General features: G+C 39.7%; 1 pseudogene; it reads left to right on the top strand.

The window, feature by feature from the left end:
- Nucleotides 1–12,808: 12,808 nt before the first annotated feature.
- On the top strand, nucleotides 12,809–18,583 carry LOC148163084 (gastrin-releasing peptide receptor-like; annotated as a pseudogene).
- The last annotated feature ends 1,093 nt before the right edge of the window (nucleotides 18,584–19,676 follow it).

The following is a 19,676-nucleotide window of genomic DNA, read 5'->3' as shown; positions in this document are numbered from 1 at the left end:
AGTATCTTCTATGCATTTTTCAAGCCCAGGTATTATCTTTATAATCATCATTCTGAACTCTAGTTCTGACATCTTACTAATGTCTCTATTGATTTGGTCCTGGCAGTCAGTACTGGCTCTTGTTCTTTCTTTTTAGGTGATTTTTTTTCCATCTTGTCATTTTGTCCAGAGGAGAATAGTTGAATGAGAGAACAAAATGCTAAAAGGGTAACAACGACCCCAGAAAAGTATACACTAAACAAATCAGAAGAGATCCAAAATGGGGGGGGGGAGGAAAAAGAAAAAAAAGACTATCATCAGGTTGGTGAATAGAACCCCCATGCGTCCCAAGAATGTATTTTTCAAATTAAAAAAAAAAAAAAGAACAGATTTTGCCACCTTGCGTTCCTCCCAAGAAGTCCTTGGGGACTAATTCAGCACAATGGAATGTTTTATGTTTACTTTCTATTTCAATTGAGTATAGTTTGATAAACATTGAACATTTTTCTCATACAGGGCATGTGCCAAGAATAGAGGGAATACAGAGAAGCGGCAGTATAAAAATGAGCAACACCCAGGCCCTGCCCTCCAAGAACTAAGACTCTATTGTAGAGCCAGCATGAAAAAGAATAGCCAATGTAAGTGATAAATGGACATACATGTAGCATGCTGCTGGCTGAGCTCACACTGATTCCAGTGTGGGTGGGCATGGCTACTGAAGGAAGGTGGTAGAAGGTTCATTATGCACCACAGAAGAGGAGCCTCCATGTACCAGTTTAACTAATGGTGTAGAATGGCTTTATTATGACCATTAAAATGACCCAAGCAGTAAATCACATAGGTAACTAATTCTGCTTGGGGTGCCTGGGTGGCTCAGTCATTAAGCATCTGCTTTTGGCTCAGATCATGATCCCAGGGTCCTGGGATTGGGTTCTGCATCAGGCTGCCTGCTCTGCTCCCCCACTTCCCCTGCTTGTGTACCCTCTCTTGCTGTGTCTCTCTCTGTCAAATAAATAAATAAATCTTTTTTAAAAATCTGCTCAATTTACACTATCCTTTCTAGGCCAGGGACTAACTCCTAACTTTCAAATATGCATGTGGGGGATGGTTGTGAACTAAGTAACAAAGGAAAGACCCTTTTTGCCCTCAAGATTTTAAATATTTTGCATTTAACAAGTGCTCTTTCTGGCACTTTTACTTGAAATCCAGAATTTTCTCTATGCATTTTTGGTTCTTAATGATTCTGTAATGTTTTTTCCTAATTCTAATGAAATCATTCTAACTATTCTAACTAAAACAAGTATTTTTCATACTCATATGGACCACTTTCAGACAGTGGGTCTCAAACATTGCAGTGGGTTCTCAAACTTTGCTGCATGCTAGATTTACTTGAAGAGCTTTTAAAAAATCCTCAATACCCAGAGGCCAAAAACTCCAACCCTTTGGAGTTTGGACTCAGACATCAACAGTAGCTAAAGCTTGCCAGCTGATTCTTATTTGTGGCTAAGTTTAAAAAACAGTGGAATAACAACTATTTACAAGGCTAATTGCATTCCCATTTATTCCAATTAGAACAAGCATTTAAAAACTACAAATGCCACATTTAAACTTGAGAGCTATTGCAGTGCTTCTCAAAATTTATGTGCATATCAGTAACCTGGGAATCTTTTTAAAATGCAGATTCTGATTCAGCAACTTTGTAGTGGGACCTGAGGTTTTGCTTTTACAATGAAGCCCCAGGTAATGTGGGTCCTTCTAGTTCAGGAACCAAACTTTGAGTTGCAAATGTCTAGTGCAAGGCGAGTTCCCTGAGGTAAAGTGGGAGTGGAAAGAAGGAATTAATCACTGTCTTTGTCTGCTAGTAATCTTTCTTTTACTGTCCTTCATTTGGATCCCAGGTGCAAAGAGTTGAGTTCAGTCCAAGGCAGAGCCATCTCCATTATCAATATCTCCCAATGTTACTTAGAAAATAATTTCTGAAAAAAAAAAGAATTTCTGAATTAAAAAAGTTGAAATGCTCATGGCAGAGAGCTGAGCATCTGAGAAAGAGAGTACACAAATCAGACAGATGCTGAGCAATGGTCTGAATGCACAGCAATAATAATACCGGATCATTAAATTTTTTTTCTATATAGAAACATACATGAGCCTCACAGTCATCCTATGAGGCAAGGAAGACGTAAATTATTATGCCTACTTTACTGCTAAGGAAACTGAGACTCAGAATGCTCAGTGACTTGTCCGAGCTTATATGGGGAGCTAGGAGAAATGACTTCGTACCAAAATCCTTGGCCTCCTGGAAGCATAGACTGTTATTTTCACTAAACAAAGAGATGATCAGCAATGTGAGATAGGGAGGGAGACTATTCCCAATATAAGTTTGGTAAACATTGCCTGTTTAAATTACAAAAACATACAAATTTTAAGATTGTTTGTTGTAGTTCTGTGAAAAATGATGTTGGTATTTTGATAGGGATTGCATTAAGTATGTAGATTGCTTTGGGTACTATGGACATTTTAACAATATTTGTTCTATCAATCCATGAGCATGGAATGTCTTTCCATTTGTGTCCTCTTCAATTCCTTTAATCAGTGTTTTATAACTTTCAGAGTAGAGGTCTTTCACCTCCTTCCTTAAGTTTATTCCCGGGTATTTTATTATTTTGGTGCAATTGTAAATGGGATTATTTTCTTAATTTCTCTTTCTGCTTTTTCATTATTAGTGTATAGAAATGCAGTGGATTTCTGTAAATTGATTTTGTAGCCTGTGACCTTACTGAATTCATTTATCAGTATTATTCAGCTATAAAAAGGAGTGAAATCTTGCCTTTTGCAATAACATGGATGGAGGTAGAGAGTATAATGCTAAATGAAATAAATTAGCCAGAGAAAGAGAAATACCACATGATTTCACTCATATGTGGAATTTAAGAAACAAAAAAAAAAATGAACAAAGGAAAAATAAGAGACAAACCAAAAAACAGAGTCTTTTTTTAAAGATTTTATTTATTTATTTATTTATTTGAGAGAAAGAATGAGAGAGAGAGAGCACATGAGAGAGGGGAGGGTCAGAGGGAGAAGCAGACTCCCTGCCGAGCAAGGAGCCTGATGTGGGACTTGATCCTGGGACTCCAGGATTATGACCTGAGCCGAAGGCAGTTGCTTAACCAACTGAGCCACCCAGGCGCCCCCAAAAAACAGAGTCTTAAATAGAGAACAAACATATGGTTGCCAGAGTGGAGGTGGGTGGGGGGATGGGTAAAATAGTAAGAGGGATTAAGAGTACACTTATCATTTTTAAAGTTATTTATTTATTTATTTATTTATTTATTTGAGTGAGGGGAGAGGGACAGAGGGAAAGAATTTTCAAGCAGACTCCCCACTAAACACAGAGCCCTATGCAGGACTCAATCTCATGACCCTGAGATCGTGACCCAAGCCAAAACCAAGAGTCTGATGCTTAACCGATGAACCACCCAGGTGCCACAAGAGTACACTTATCTTCATGAGCACTGAATAACATATGGAATTGTTGAATCACTATATTGTACACCTGAAACTAATATAACACTGTATGTTAACTACACTGGAATTACAATAAAATAATAAAAAATAAAATAAAATACAGAAATAAAAAATAATAAATTGCTTAAATCTCCATTTACCAGCTAAGGGAAGATGATGGGTAGATGGCTGTTTGGTGATCTCTCGAGCAAAGAATATGAATTATGTTTCTAAAGTTATTTGAAATCTTATGCTTCTGAGAGAGAGACTCTTTGCCAAGCACACTGCCTTCTCTGGACAGCACTCAGGTTGCTGCCTGAATCCATAACCACGTCTTATTTTCATCTAACCTCTCTCACCTGTCTTGATGACCCATGTCCTACCTGCAGCAATAAGGACCACCAAGATCAATATGGGTTGAATGCCCTAACATACACAAAAAGCCCACTTAACCAGTGCAGAAATACGTGGCTATGCTTTTTGCCTTACTGATCCGTTCAAGCTCCCAGCCCCACCTGCCTTTTAATTGCCTGGGGTTAGGGAAAAAATGTTGCAACATTACATGCGGCTGGGGCGGGAGGGATATAGCAGGCTATCGTGAAAAAGAATATGAGGCTATAAGGCAAAACAAAGCAAACAAAACAAAAATTTCCCATGTTTTGATAAATCCTGATGGTGCAAACAAGTGCATGTCACTTTCATATTTTTGGGTCTCACTTTCCTTGTCCGTGAAATGGGGATAACTTTATATGCCTGAAAAAGTTGCTCTTAACATCATATAAAGTAATGATTAAGAAAGTATACTTGGAGGATTCTAAGATGCTCTACAGTGGTAAGGGCCTGCTATTATGATTATTTTTACCATTTGATAATGAGAAGAATTACATAAGGCCACTTTTCTCTTTGTTTATTGCATTCTGTCCCTATGCTGGAAGACTGTCTCTGTGTTTCTTGAACATTTCAAACTTGTTCCTATCTCAGGACCTTTACACTTGCTCTTCCTTCTGCCTAGTATGACTCTCTGCACCTCCGATTTTTACTTGATTGGTTCCTTCTCATCAATTAGGTTTTAACCCAAAGATCACATTCCCAGACAGGCCTAGTTCATCCAATCTAAAGAGGTATACTAACCCTAGTCTCTCTCCTTATCACTTCAATCAATTGTATTTTCTTCATAGCACTTGTCATGATGAAATATTATTTTGTTTATCTGCTTTCTTATTTATTGTCAGTTATCCCCCACTGGAATGTAAGTAACACAAAGATAAGGTCTTTGTCTATCTTGTTCATTGCTATGTCAGTATTACAGAAATAGTGCCTGGCATACAGTGGATACATGTATAATGGAAGTTTGGCAAGTTATGTAGCCTTCACATTCAAGACAAAAGGGAGATAATGTGTTTGAAATTTTCCCAGACCTCATCCTAATTTTCCAATATTTCTGCCCTTCTATGCATCCTTCCAAAAGTGGATCCTATGTAGGGACTTTATTTCCAGTGACAAATCAGAGAAAAGACTGGGATGCTACTTGCAGTTGCTATTATCATTGTTTCATTTACTATTATAACTATTATTATTAGACACAAGATGCCTCAAAGAAACCCCTTTTCATATCAGGTACAGTTTTAGGGGTTAAAAATAGAGATGATTTCCTACATGTTTGATTATTTTTATACCCGGTCTGCAGTTTGAAATATAAAAGTGAAAAATAGCTTAATTGTATATAATGATAGTGATGAATATCACAAGATATTTGAGTTAGAAGGGCCCTTAGAAGATTGAATCCAATCCCTTCATTGTATAGATAAGAAAGAGCCCCAGAAAGGAGAAATGCTCACCCAAGATTACATTGCAAGTTAGGGAGAAAACAGGATTCAGAAGTTATTGTTCCAACTCCCAGCTGTGAAAAAACACAATTTGGGAGCTTCAGTTATTTCTACCAAAAAAAATGAGTGGATTGATCAGATATCTCTCAGGAACTTTCTGGCTTAAATATTCCAAAATTATATGGCTATGAACAAGCATTCATTTAGCCATTTATTTATTCAAATTGCATTTATTGAAGCACTACACTGTGCCAAAGAAGATTATATAATGCCCACCAGCAAATCCTTCTCCATTTTCAGGGAGGGAGAAATAAGGTATGGAAAATAAGACAGAGTCCATAGTTATGGGATGGCATACTTGAGAACCTGAAGGCAGAGAAAAGAGCTCTGGGGTAGGCAGCAGTCATAAGACAGGAGTTCTAGGGCTGACTCAACCATCTCGTCTATTGCCCTTCCCTCTCTTGTTCTTAGTGTCTGCATCTGTGAGAAGGTGGGCTTAAAATTTTCTGTTTTTGTTCATGTGATTTAAATCCTGTAGGAGCACAAACATAATTATGAGTCAGTGAACACTATTATGTTAAATAACTGATAGATCATTTGCTGAATTCCAGTTTAGTGGAATTGGGGAACAGAAAAAAGAGAACAGGACAGGGAAGCAACAGAGGACTAAGTTCACTAGATCTGGTCAGAAGTCTTCCTGAGCCTTGGTTCCATTACATTAATATTGAGAGGGTTGGATTAGCTGGTCTCTGAACCACTTCTTTCCATACCTACTGTATCAACTTTCTCAGTATTCTATTATTGCTATGACTATGACCACAACTATTTGTGAAAGTATACAGGATTAACCTGCAGGAAGAGGCAAGAGACTTAGGTAGGAATCAGATTTTATCTTCAAAAGCTAAAAGATTGTCATGTGGTAGAGAGATTGGCCTAATTGTAGTAGACTCTAGGAAAGAATTGTGACCATCAGTGGGAGAGAGGCAAATTTCAGCTCTTTAGAAGACTGCATTTGATAACATAAAGAGATGTTCTAAGTCCTAAAAGAGAATGGGATGGCTCTACAGTTAAAGAGCTCCCCATTACTGAAAGTATACAAGAAAGGATCAGAGAAAATCCCCAGGAACAACGATGAAACAAGTAATAAAATGGCAATAAATGTATATCTATTAATAATCATTCTGAATGTAAATGGACTAAATACTCCAATTAAAAGACATAGGGTGCCAGAATGGATTAAAACAAAAAACTCATCTATATGCTACCTACAAGAGACTTATTTTAGACCTAAAGACTCCTGAAATTGAAAGTGAGTGGGTAGAGAAATATTTTCATGCAAATGGATGTCAAAAAAAAAAAAAAGCTGGAGTAACAATACCTATATTTGAAAAACTAGACTTAAAAACAAAGACTGTAACAAGAGACAAAGGAGGACATTATACTGGGCTCCTGCGTGGCTCAGTTAAATGTCCAACTCTTGATTTTTGGTTCAGGTTATGATCTCAGGGTCGTGAGATTGAGCCCCACATCAGGATCTGCATTAGGTATGGAGCCTGCTTCAGATTCTCTTTCTCCCTCTGCTCCTTCCCCCGTCTCTTAAAAAAAAAAGAAGGGCATTATATCATAATGAAGGGAACAATCCAACATGAAGATCAGTCATAAATATGTATGCACACATATGGGATCACCCAAACATAGAGAATGATAAAAAAGATAAAGGAACTAATTGATTATAATACAATAATAATAGGGGACTTTAGCCCCCACTTACATCAATGGGCAGGTCACATAAACAGAAAATAAACAAGGAAACAATGGCTTTGAGTCCAGCTGGACTAAATGGACTTAACAGATATATTTGGAACATTGCATACTAAAACAGCAGAGTATACATTCTTTTCAAGTGCACATGGAACATTCTCCAGAATAAATTACATAATAGGTAGCAAATCAGGTCTCAACCAATTCAAAAAGATTGAAGTCATACCATGCACCTTTTCTGACCACAACACTATGAAACTAGAAATCAATCACAAGAAAAAATCTAGGAAGACCACAAATACATGAAGGTTAAACAACACGCTACTAAACAATGAGTGGGTCAATCAAGAACTCAAAGAAGAAATAAAAAAAAATACATGGAAACAAATGAAAATGAAAACATGATCATCCAAAACCTTTGGGATGCAGCAAAAGTGGTCCTAAGAGGGAATTATATAGCAATACAGGCCTGCCTCAAGATACAGGAAAAATCTCAAATAAACAACCTAGCCTTATACCTAAAAGAGATAGAAAAAGAACAAAAAATGAAGCCTAAAGACAGCAGAAAGAAGGAAATAATAATGATTAAAGCAGAAATAAATGATATTGAAACTTAAAAAAAAAAAACAATACAACAGATCAATGAAACCAGAACTGGTTCTTTGAAGAAAAAAAATTGATAAACCTTTAGGCAGACTTATCAAAGGACCCAAGTAAATAAAATCCCAAATGAAAGAGGAGAAATAAAACCAACATCACAGAAATGTAAACTACTCTAAGAATATTATGAAAAATTATATGCCAACAAATTGGACAATCTGGAAGAAATGGATAAATTCCTAGAAACATAAACAAAGTTGAAACAGGAAGTTTTCTATTTGAAAACTTGAGCAGACCTATAACCAGTAAAGAAATTGAATCAGTAATCAAAAATCTCCCAACAAATAAGAGTCCAGGACCAGATGGCTTCATAGGTGAATTTTACCAAACATTTAAAGAAGAGTGAACACCTACTCTTTTCAAACTATTCCAAAAACTAGAAAAGGGAGGAAAACTTCCACGTGCATTCTAAGAGGCCAGGATTAGCTTGATACCAAAACCAAAGACACCACTAAAATAAGAGAATTACAGGCCAATATCCCTGAACATAGATGCAAAAATTCTCTATAAAATACTAGCAAACTGAATTGAACAATACATTTAAAAAATTATTCACCATGATCCAAAATAAATAAATAAATAATTATTCACCATGATCAAGTGGAATTTATTCCTGGGTTGCAGAGGAGTTTCAATATTTACAAATCAATCAGTGTGATACACCATATTAATAAAAGAAAGGAAAAGAACCATGTAATTCTCTCAATAGGGGCTCCTGGGTGGCTCAGTCAGTTAAGCATCTGCCTTTGGCTCAGCTCATGATCCCAGAGTCCCAGGATTGAGCCCTGCATCTGGTTTCCCACTCAGCTGGAGTCTGATTCTCCCTCTGCCTCTCCCCCTACTCATGCTCTCTCACTGTCTCTCTCAAATAAATAAACTCTTTTAAAAAATTCCTCTCAATAGATGCAGTAAAAGTAATTGACAAAGTACAACACTCATTCATGATAAAACTCTCAACAAATCGGGTTATAGGGAACATACCTCAACATAATAAAGGCCACATATGAAAACCCCACAGCTAATATCATCCTCAATGGGGAAAAACTGAGAGTTTTTCCTCTACAGTCAGAAACAAGACAGGAATATTCACTCTCACCACTTTTATTTAACATAGTACTGGAAGTTCTAGCCTCAGCAGTCAGACAACAAAAAGAAATAAAATGCACCCACATAAGCAAAGAAGTAAAACTTTCACTATTCATAGATGACATGTTACTATATATAGAAAATCTGAAAGACTCCACCAAAAACTGCTAGAATTGATAAATGAATTCAATAAAGTCACAGGATACAAAATGAACATATAGAGATCTGTTGCATTGCTATATACCAATAAAGAAGCAGCAGAAAGAGAATTTAAGGAATCAATCCCATTTACAATTGCACCCAAACCAACAAGATACCTAGGAATAAACCTAAATAGATAGGTAAAAGACCTGTGCTCTGAAAACAATAAAACACTGAAGATAGAAATTGAAAAGGACATAAAGAAAGGGAAAGATATCCCATGGTCATGAATTGGAAGAACAAATATTGTTAAAATATCTACCCAAAGCAATCTATACATTTAATGTAATCCCTATCAAAATGCCAATAGCAGGAACCCTCCTACATTGTTGGTAGGAATGCAAGCTGGTGCAGCCACTCTGAAAAACAGTATGGAGGTTCCTCAAAAAGTTGAAAATAGAGCTACCATATGACCCAGCAACTGCACTACTGGGTATTTACCTCAAAGATTCAAATGTATTGATCCAAAGGGGTATGTGCACCCCAATGTTTATAGCAGCAATATCTACAATAGCCAAACTATGGAAAGAGCCAAGATGTCCATTGACAGATGAATGGATAAAGAAGATGTGGTATATATATACTATAGAATATTATGTAGCCATCAAAAAAAAAAAAAGAAATCTTGCCATTTGCAAAGATGTGGATGGAACTAGAGGGTATTATGCTGAGCAAAATAAGTCAATCAGAGAAAGACAAGTATCATATTATCTCACTGATTAGAGGAATTCTTAATCTCAGTAAACAAATGGAGGGTTGCTGGAGTGGTGTGGGGTGGGAGGGATGGGGTGGCTGGGTGATAGACATTGGGGAGGATATGTGCTGCGGTGAGCACTGTGAATTGTGTAAGACTGATGAATCACAGACCTGTACCTCTGAAGCAAATAATACATTATATGTTCAAAAAAAAACAAAAGAAGATTGTAGGAAGGGAAAAATGAAGGGGGGGAAATCGAAGGGGGAGATGAACCATGAGAGACTATGGACTCTGGGAAACAAACTGAGGGTTTTAGAGGGGAGGGGTTGGGGGGATGGGTTAGCCCAGTGATGGGTATTAAGGAGGGCACATATTGAATGGAGCACTGGGTGTTCTACACAAATAATGAATCATGGAACACTACATCAAAAACTAATGATGTAATGTATGGTGACTAACATAACATAATAAAATAAAATTTTAAAAAATGCCAATAGCATTTTTTACAGAGCTAGAACAAACAATCCTAAAATTTGTATGGAACCACAAACCCTTAATAACCAAAGCAAACTTGAAAGAAAAGCAAAACTGGAGGCATAACAATTCTGGACTTATATTACATTATAAATTATATTACAAAGCTATATTAATCAAAAGAATATGGTACTGGCACAAAAGTAGACACATAGATCAATAGAACAGAAAAAAAAAACCCAGAAAGGAACCCACAACTATATGTATGGTCAATTAATTTTCATCAAAGCAGGAAAGAATTTCCAATGGAAAAAAGACAGTCTCTTCAACAAATATTGTTGGGAAAACTAGACAGCAAAATGCAAAAGAATGAAATTGGACCACTTTCTTACACCATACACATAAATAAATTCAAAATGGATTAAAGACCTAAATGTGAGACATGAAACCATAAAAATCCTAGAAGAGAACTCAGGCAGTAACTTCTTTGACATTGGCTGTAACAACTTCTTACTAAGTACATCTTCTTGAGTCAAGGGAAACAAAAGAAAAAATAAACTCTTGGGACTATATCAAAATAAAAAGCAGAGAAAGGAAACAATCCACAAAACTAAAAGGAAAGCTTTGGAATGAGATGAGATATTTGCTAATGACATATCTGATAAAGGGTTAGTATCTAAAATATATAAAGAACTTATAAAACTCAGCACCAAAAAAACAAATAATCCAGTCAAAAAATGGGCAGAAGTCATGAGTAGATATTTTTTCCAGAGAAGCCATACAGACAGTCAACAGATACTTGAAGAGATGCTCAACATCACTCACCATCAGGGAAATGTACATCAAAACTACAATGAGATATCACCTCACATCTGTCAGAAGGGCTAAAATCAAGAAGACAAGAAACAACAAATGTTGGCAAGGATGTGGAGAAAAAGGAACCATCTTGCACTGTTGGTGCAAACTTGTGCAGCCACTGTGGAAAACAGTATGGAGTTTCCTCAAAAGATTAAAAATAGGACTACCCTATGATCCAGTGATTGCATTGCTAAGTATTTACCCAAAGAGTACAAAAATATTAATTCAAAGGGATATGTGCACCATGATGTTTATAGCAGCATTATCTACAATAACCAAATTATGGAAATAGCCATATTTCCATAGTCAGTGTTCATTGACTGATGAATGGATAAAGAAGATTTGGTGTGTGTATATGCAATGGCATTTTACTGAGGCATAAAAAAGAATGAAATCTTGCCATTTGCAAGGACATGGATGGAGCTAGAAAGTATAATGCTAGATGAAAAATGTGAGTCAGAGAAAGACAAATACCATATGATTTCACTCATACATGGAAGTTAAGAAACAAAACAAGTGAGCAAAAGAGAAAAAAGAGAGAGAGAGAAGCCAAGAATCAGACTCTACCTTACAGAGAATAATGTGATGGTTACCAGAGGGGAGGGGTGGTGGGGTGGATAAAATAGGTGATGTGGATTAAGGAGGGCACTTTTTGTGATGAGCACCAAGTGTTTTATGGAAGTGTTGAGTCACTATATTGTACACCTGTAACACCTTCTATGTTAACTAACTGGAATTAAAATAAAAACTTAAAAAAAGAAGATGTCATTGAAGCTGTGGGTAGGGATAACTGAGAATGGGAAATTTGGATTAGAATAGGCTCCTTAAAACCTTTCTTCTCTGTTAAGGACACTTGTAGGACTCTATTTACACTGAAAGCAAAGGGACCAAGATTGAACCTGTCACTAGGGGTCTGGTGAAAAATGTAGGTCCTTTATGCCTTACATATGTATAGTTTTGTTTGGTTGGTTGCTTGTTTTTATGTGTATATCTTAGAAGATAGAGTAGGGAAGTGGTGGTGACTTTAAAGGAGAGAGGAAACTCAATGTGAAATGTAGTTGTGTAGAAAATGAATGGTTTACAGTGGCTATGACTGAGCACCTCCAGAGGGGCCAAGTTGTAAGAACTGAGGGCCATTTTGCCTGAACAAAGCCAGAAGCTAGATGGATAGATAACTTGAAATGATCACATCAACTAATGCACCTATTCTGGCTCTTAATGTGCCAAGGAGTATGCCTTCTTCCACTAATAATAGTAAAACTAGTTTCCTTAACTCTCAGTCACTCCATCTCCATGGAAACTCCTTAGAAAAGCCTGCAGTACTAGAGAAATGCATAGGAACAGCAACTACTAAGCTTTCCACTCAAAACCTTTTTTTTTTCCTTGTCTCTAGAACAAGCTAGGAGCCTTTCCCCTCTTTGTGGCTTTGCTACTGCCTTCTGGGGGGTCAAGTTTCACCACCCTCTCTCCCTTCTCTCTGCTAATTTCTGCCCATCTGATAGTTTAAACCTCAGCTCAGATGCTAGCTCCTCTACAAATCCTCAACTGCCCAGCCTACACTACTTGCTCTTCCAGCACTCTTTGCATTTCTTGTGCCTGCCTACTAACCATTCCTGAGTATGGATTCTTCTCTTTAGTGCAATTGTAAGCTGCTCAAGAAGAGATATTGCACTGAGTTCCCCTTCTTTTAATCCCCGTACAGTGCTTATAACCCAAGGATGGCCAGGAAGCCTCCTCTTACACTGATGAACTTGGTGCAGGAATGAGCACCAGGCTTTCCTCTGTCTACCGACTAAAGATGTCTTGCAAGATTTCAGGTAGCTCATGGGCTTTGAAGACATGTGGGTCAAGAAGTTCACGTGTACATCAGGGCCTGAGATGCAGAAAGAGAATGCAGTGGTGTCAAAAGTTTGAGGATGCTAGTGTGATACAATCTGCATCATTTTTCCCTTTGTTAAATGCAGTCTAGCAATGCTGTTACATGGAACTCTCACTTCTCTGGGACCTAAGTATTTCTAGCCCCCTTTGGACAGATGCAGGAATTCTGGCTCAGAGAGGCCAAAGAAGATAAGGACCATAGTTAACAGGCTGGTGGAGGCCAAGGCCATGTCTCAACACTTGAAGTCTGCCTCTGCCTGTTTGAGCCTTCTACTCTGGCCCCTGCCACAGAACCTCTGCACTTAGCTGGTTAGATTTTATGAAAGTCTTATCTTTGACTACGTGTCAACACATCCAAATATGGAGCCCTTTTGGGCCATTGGGAAGCCAGCCCAGGGACAGGCTCTAGGAGACATCCTCAGGGCCAGGCTGGAGGAGACATCCGCTGAATGTTCAGTTGATTTATCTTGGCAGTTTTCCTTTGGAAACTGTTGCAGAGGGATCAAACTGGAGATCAATAATTCCTAATTCCCAACTCAGTACCTGCTCTTGGGTAGATCTACATGGTAGAGCCAACATTTATTAACTCCTTCCCATCTGTTGATTTATGTCTCCCTGTTCTGTGTGCCATCCAAATAAGACAGCTTTTTTTTCCTCCTTTTCCTTTCCTCTTTTTCTGTCTTTTCCTTCCTTTATTTTTTTATGAAGTTACCCTACGTCACACCCAGTGTGGAACCTAATGCAGGGCTCAAACTCACAACCCTGAGATTGAGATCTGAGCTGAGATTGAGACTTGAGCTGAGATCAAGAGTGGGATGCTTACCCACTGAGTACAGGAGCCCCTACCATACGGTTGTGAAGTTGGTGGTTGTATATTGGAGAAAGCAGAGTATCAGCATCATGCTGGATTTGTCCTCTTCCAGGTGACTCTGGCTTGGGCTCATAGAGACTCTTGCTCAACCCCAAAACACGTGCAGGACATTCCTGGTGACCACTCAGCCACCAAATTTGCTGTTACCAAATGAGGCATCGACCTTCTTGGTCAGACCATGGTCCACTCACTACTACAGTCTCCATAACCCCCTCTCAGTTTCTTGTGCCACAGCTCCTAAGCCAGTATTGGGGTTCTGCACTGGTGCAGAAGAAAAAAAGGAGATTAAGGGAAAAGAGAGGTGATCAAGGCAGATCTTGGGGATTGCAGAAAGAAGAGCGTGTAAGTCTGGGATCTCTACTGTAGCAAAATGGAGGAGGCAGAGCCAAGGAAAAGCCACAAAAGGAGGGGGGCTGAGACAGGAAACGCAGAGACTTTGCCAACCCCTTTGGTTCCCAAGCCTGGATGTACAGGGCGGATGTTCAGCTGCAGTTTCCCATTGTCTCTCATATGGGCCGCTTGACTTTCTATAAAGGGCAGCTGCAAGAAGTGCCGCCAGCACTGACACAGAGCTAGTGGCAGAGCCTGGCTCCGCCCTGCCTGCAGCACCGGCTGGCTTTAGAAACAAGGATTTATCCACTGCGACAGAAATTTATTTGGAACGACCCGGACTGCGTGAAAAGAGAAGCCATGCTGGAGTAACACTAGGTGCTGCTGTCACCAGTTTGGAAGAGACTCTGTCTATGCTCCCCAAGCTTCACAGCATTTGGAGCCCGCGGAATTCGCCCGCTAGACTGCTGAGCTCAGTTCTGCAGACTTGCCCACTGTGAGACGGTCCAGCAGTTTGGTCTTTTAGCCTTCCTTCTTGCCAGTGTCCCCATGGTACCTCCCTGCCCCCCTTTATCCCACCCCCCCCCCACCTGCCATCTCAGCTCCTTGTTTCTGGACCCTGAGCAGCACTGGCCCAGCGCTCGGTGAAGACCCTGCCTTCCCTCACTCTCTCTTCCCCAGGCATTCCCTAACTCAGTAGCTTCAGGACCTTGAGGTTCTTCAGAGGTGTCAAGCTGGATGTCCTGATTACAGAATTGCCCCAAGGGGCTTTCCTGAACCCCAGCCTCAACACTGTGAGCTATGAGGACAAGCTGATCTGAGAAGCTCTAAGTGCACAGAACTGCTTTGATGACCTAATCACCTCCATCACCTCCCAGGTTGTGCGGGCTATGAGCAATGCCACATCTGATGTGGGTTGCTCAATTCGGAATAATGTTCTCTCCATGATCCACAAGCTGCATGACCACATCCTGAACATGAGAAATCTGGCTGACTTAGGTCACATGGCTTCAGAGATGGTATTCCAGGAGGAGTGGGTGCAATTCTGGCTAGTAAGAGGGTACACTATAGCCGATTTGCTGGCATTTTGGGCAATTGGGTCTCAAACCATGTGATTATGAAGTACAAAAAAGTGCAAAAGCAGTGCTTGGACAGGAAGGGGGCTTTTTTTGTGATTTGGGGTCTGAGCCTTCAACCTGGACCATTTGTGTGGGAAGAGATGGGAAAGGTATGAGAGCTGCAGTGTGAAAATAATTCTTTGCTTATTGAGACAATAATCTCAGCAGTTTGGTGAAACAAGGTTTTTACTTGTGTTTTTGGACTTGTAAGAGGGGAAAACTCAGGGTTAAGTTCCTGTGCCTCACTGTGCCCTTTCTACCACAGGTATGATATCTGTGTAATTCCTTGGTGTTTGAGAAGATGACATGACACCTCAGGCATTTTGCTCTGTACTATTGTGCCTATGTAACTATGATAACCATGGCTGCTATTTCCTTGGACCAACATTGGGTATGTGTTTTCCCAGGCTCTTCAGGTCTTATGAAAGGGTAAGTTCCTCTTCTAGGTAGATGGAAACAGCTAAGAATACAAATGATCTAATAATATTCTCTGAGTTCCTTGAAACAATCTATGTGAATGTATATGTATAATTTAGGAGGATTGCAAGATGGTAAAATACAAACCTTCACCAAATCAAATCTTACATAATAAAAATGCCACCATATTTGATATGGTGTTATGGGAACAGAGATGTGGCAGTAAGAAAGTGATTTATTTTTAAAAGTGCTCCTCTTCTCCTTTGGATAACATTTTTTTTTTTAATTTGCTGTATTGCAGGACCAGCTAAGGGAAGAAAGAGGGAAGGGAAGAATCAGATGAGGGTGTGGCTTCAGGACTGATGGTGGGTTGAGTTTGGGAGGTGGCTATGAAGTCTGTGAGTGAGGGCTGAGCAAATGAAGTGGGAAGACAGGGAGAGATTTGAGGAAGAAGGAGTTGGGAGGAGGGCTAGAAGTGATTTAAAAGGAAGGAGGTGGGACTAAAAGGGTAAGAAGCTGGGAGGGATTACATTGTTAATCAGTTGAAAAGGAGCCAGAAAACAAATGATGTGGGAGAGACAAGGAGGGAAATGAAAGAGGGTGTGACTGGAACCACATAAAAGGGGCCTTGGAGGGATCTAGGTGATAGGAGATGGGCGGAGATGGGAAGGGGCACGGGTGAGGAGGAAGAGAGGGAGGGAGGAAAGGAGAGAAGAGCAGCCATGGAGGAATCAAGATGGGAGGAGGGTGAGGGAGAAAAAAAAGGGGGCATGCAGAAAGCCAAGTGGGAGGAAGAATAGAGGACAGGGGTGCTTACCTATCCATATATGATAAAGGAAAAATAAGTCACGCTTTTGGGCATCCACCCCTTTTCTCCGTTGAATGCCATACTTAAGAGACAGAAGTTTTTTTGATGTCAGTCCACTGGATTCCTGTCTTCCCACTGAAGTATTTCTCTAAACACTAACTAATGTTGCTCTTTCATAAAATAAAATGACACTCATTTGTCAGCTGAACTAGTTGGGCACATTCTTCATCCACTTACAAAGTCTTTGCACCTTTACAAAAGAATGTCAGTTGATGAGTGGCTAATAAGTAACCTTAATTTGAATTGTGAAATTGGGCTGGGGTATTTTTTTCTTCCAGGTGATGCTCTATCCCCTGAAGTCCCAAATTACTCTGATGTGAGGCAATCATTCTTATTTGGATTGTGAGCACCTGTGCTGCTTTGCCACATGCCGTTTTCCAAAAGCTTTACCAACTGGAGGTTGGGTAAGAGGAACACAGGCTAGCCAGTGTTTGGATTTCAGCAACCCATGACCTTGGAAGCCTCACGGAAAAACTTATGGAACAGGGGCTCCATTTCAAAACATGGGCACAAAAATAAATTTCTCCAAATTGAAATGTATTAAGAGTACCCAAGAACTCTCATGACAAGTGGTCGCTAGGCATAGCACTTTCTGTTTGGGGTCCATGGTTTTCCTATATGTCACACTCGAATTCTGGGAAAGTTGAAACCTAAAGCTCCCTACTTTATAATTCTAGTCTTCAGGCCCAGTGCAGACACAGAATAAATATGTCTCTTCCTTAAGACCTGTCATATAATACCTATCTGTAGGACTCAGGGAAAAGGCAAATAAAGTTATTTTTTTTTCTCTTTGACTCTTATAACCTAGAAACATAACTGAAGAAACTGTCTGCCTCTTCAGTTTCCTGTACACTTCAAAACCCATGTGGAAATATCCTGACCTGGGTACATTTTTGCTCTTCTTTGTCTTGCCATTAATGGTGCTGGTGGTTGTTTATGGTCATGTGACCTAGAAGCTGTGGATCCATAATGATGTGGGAAACAAAGACAGAAGAAAAATTATTAAATTTTCTTTCTACCTATAGTCCATTGACAAGTCTTTGAAAACAGGCAAAGTGACATTCCTCTAGGGATTCAACTGCCTTAATGTTAATACTTTGCTAAGAGCAAAAGGCAATCCTAGCCTGACCTCTTCCCCCCAGCATCCTGTAAGTCTACTTTAACATGTAAAAATTCCTTTGGAAACTTCCTTTATCTCTAAACCCCCCAATATACACATTGGAAATCATCCCCCAAGCATATGGCCCACTGATATATATCTGAAGGGTCTCATGACTAAGATTTTACTGGATGGTAATAAATGACTTTTCCCAATAATACCTAGCCCCCTCAAGGTCCTGGAAACCTGGCTTCCAAAATTCCTTAGAGATTTATGCTATCCCTAATCCCTTCCGAACGTAAAAGTATATAATGGGCCCCTCCTCATGACCCCATTACAGCTCTTTCTGTCCACGGGTCCTGTCCCCATACTTTAATAAAATCACCTTTTTGCACCAAAGACGTCTCAAGAATTCTTTCTTGGCCTTTGGCTTCGAACCCTAACATTGTCTTTCCTACATCAAATAATGCTGTTAATGACATAAATATCCACACCTACATCTACCAGTGTGGGAAGAAGCAGACCCTGAAGATGCTGATGACAGTGGTGCTTCTCTATACTATCTGCTGGCTTCCCCTCAACCTCTATTTGATGCTATTCAAGGAATCCATCTCAAGCCACAATGGTCTCTACTTTTTCTTCCACTGGCTGGCTCTTGCTACAACCCCTACATCTACTGCTGGCTCAGGGATAGCTTCCAGATTGAAATTCAGAAGGCCATCATGGAAATCCAGAAGACGCTGCTGGATGGAATCAGCTTCCTGAGAGGAGCATCACCAACTGAATTCTGACCCCCACCTCACTGCACTGCTTGGGGGGATCCTAATCCTGGAGTGCCCAAATTCCCATGATTCAAATATTTCAGTGAGCTACCCAGTCTCCCTCCCTTCCCAGAAGTGGAAATTTCTTTTCTCTACCCCCAGTGCCTAGAGTTCAAACTGCCAGGATCACAATAGGTATCCATCTTCAAAATCTCTGAGATAGGGTGGAACCAAAATACTTAGATTTCATTCATTTTTCATGGTGGGGGTGATGAGGGAGCAAAAGGCAAGCTGAGGGCAAAGCACAAGCTGACACCCTGCAGCCACTCCCCTGGACTCCTGGGTGGGATATGTGTGATATTTCTCAGGCACTCCTGGCTGCCCTAAAACTAAGGGAAGGGAAAAACAAATGGTTTACTGATAAAGATCACAGTCCTGCAGGACACAGTCTCTATCAGTTTACAGATGTCTTAGTGATTTACAAGAAAAAAGCACTCTTATCAATAGCCTAACTTTCAGAAACCGGTAGACTCAATTTCCTGGAGCCCTAACATCACCCTCCCTTCCGTAGTGATGTGGGCAACAAAGCAGAAGGAAATGTAAATAAAATTGAATCTCCTTATAACCTGCAGCCCATTGACAAATACTTGAGAGAGGCAGGGTATAACATCCCTCCAGGAAACTCCCAACTGTCTTAATATTAATGCCTTTCTAGAAGGAAAAACAACCTTAACTTGACAACAGCCAGATGTTCAGTATCCTGTGAGTCTTCTTTAGTATATGAAAGTCCTTTGGGAAACCTCTCTTTTGCTTTATCTCCCCCAACTCCAAAGTATACAATCAGCCATTCCTCACAAACCCAGTGGAGTAGCTTTCTGCCCATGGTTCCTGTTCCTGTGCTTTAATAAAATCACCTTTTTGCACCAAAGAAGTCTCAAGATTTCTTTCTTGGCCATAGGCTCTGTACCCCATCAACACTCCAAAACCACATTAGAGGGAATTGAGGGAAGGGTTGATAACTGAAGGATGATGACCTTGTGAACTACCATATGTATCTTACTTGCTCTCCTTTTCTTCTCTGCCTTTTCTCTTGCCTCTCTTTCCTACCCTTTTCTCTCTCCCAACTGTAAGTAAACTGAAGATATTAGATGTTTCGCCATAACTCAAAGGAAAGTTACACTTTAACTTGGGTCTCTTGAATTCCATCTCTGATTCTGGCCATTGTTGCCTTCTCCATTCTTTGTGTGCCCACCTGGCCATGGCACTTGTCTTCTGATATCATAGACAT

Source organism: Eumetopias jubatus, unplaced genomic scaffold (genome assembly GCF_037043125.1).
Source record: "Eumetopias jubatus isolate StellerSeaLion01/CBP00866 unplaced genomic scaffold, mEumJub1_p1.0 scaffold_11, whole genome shotgun sequence".
Taxonomy (NCBI): domain Eukaryota; kingdom Metazoa; phylum Chordata; class Mammalia; order Carnivora; family Otariidae; genus Eumetopias; species Eumetopias jubatus.
The sequence above is the reverse complement of the archived record's forward strand: the minus strand, read 5'-3'. Positions and strand labels throughout refer to the sequence as shown.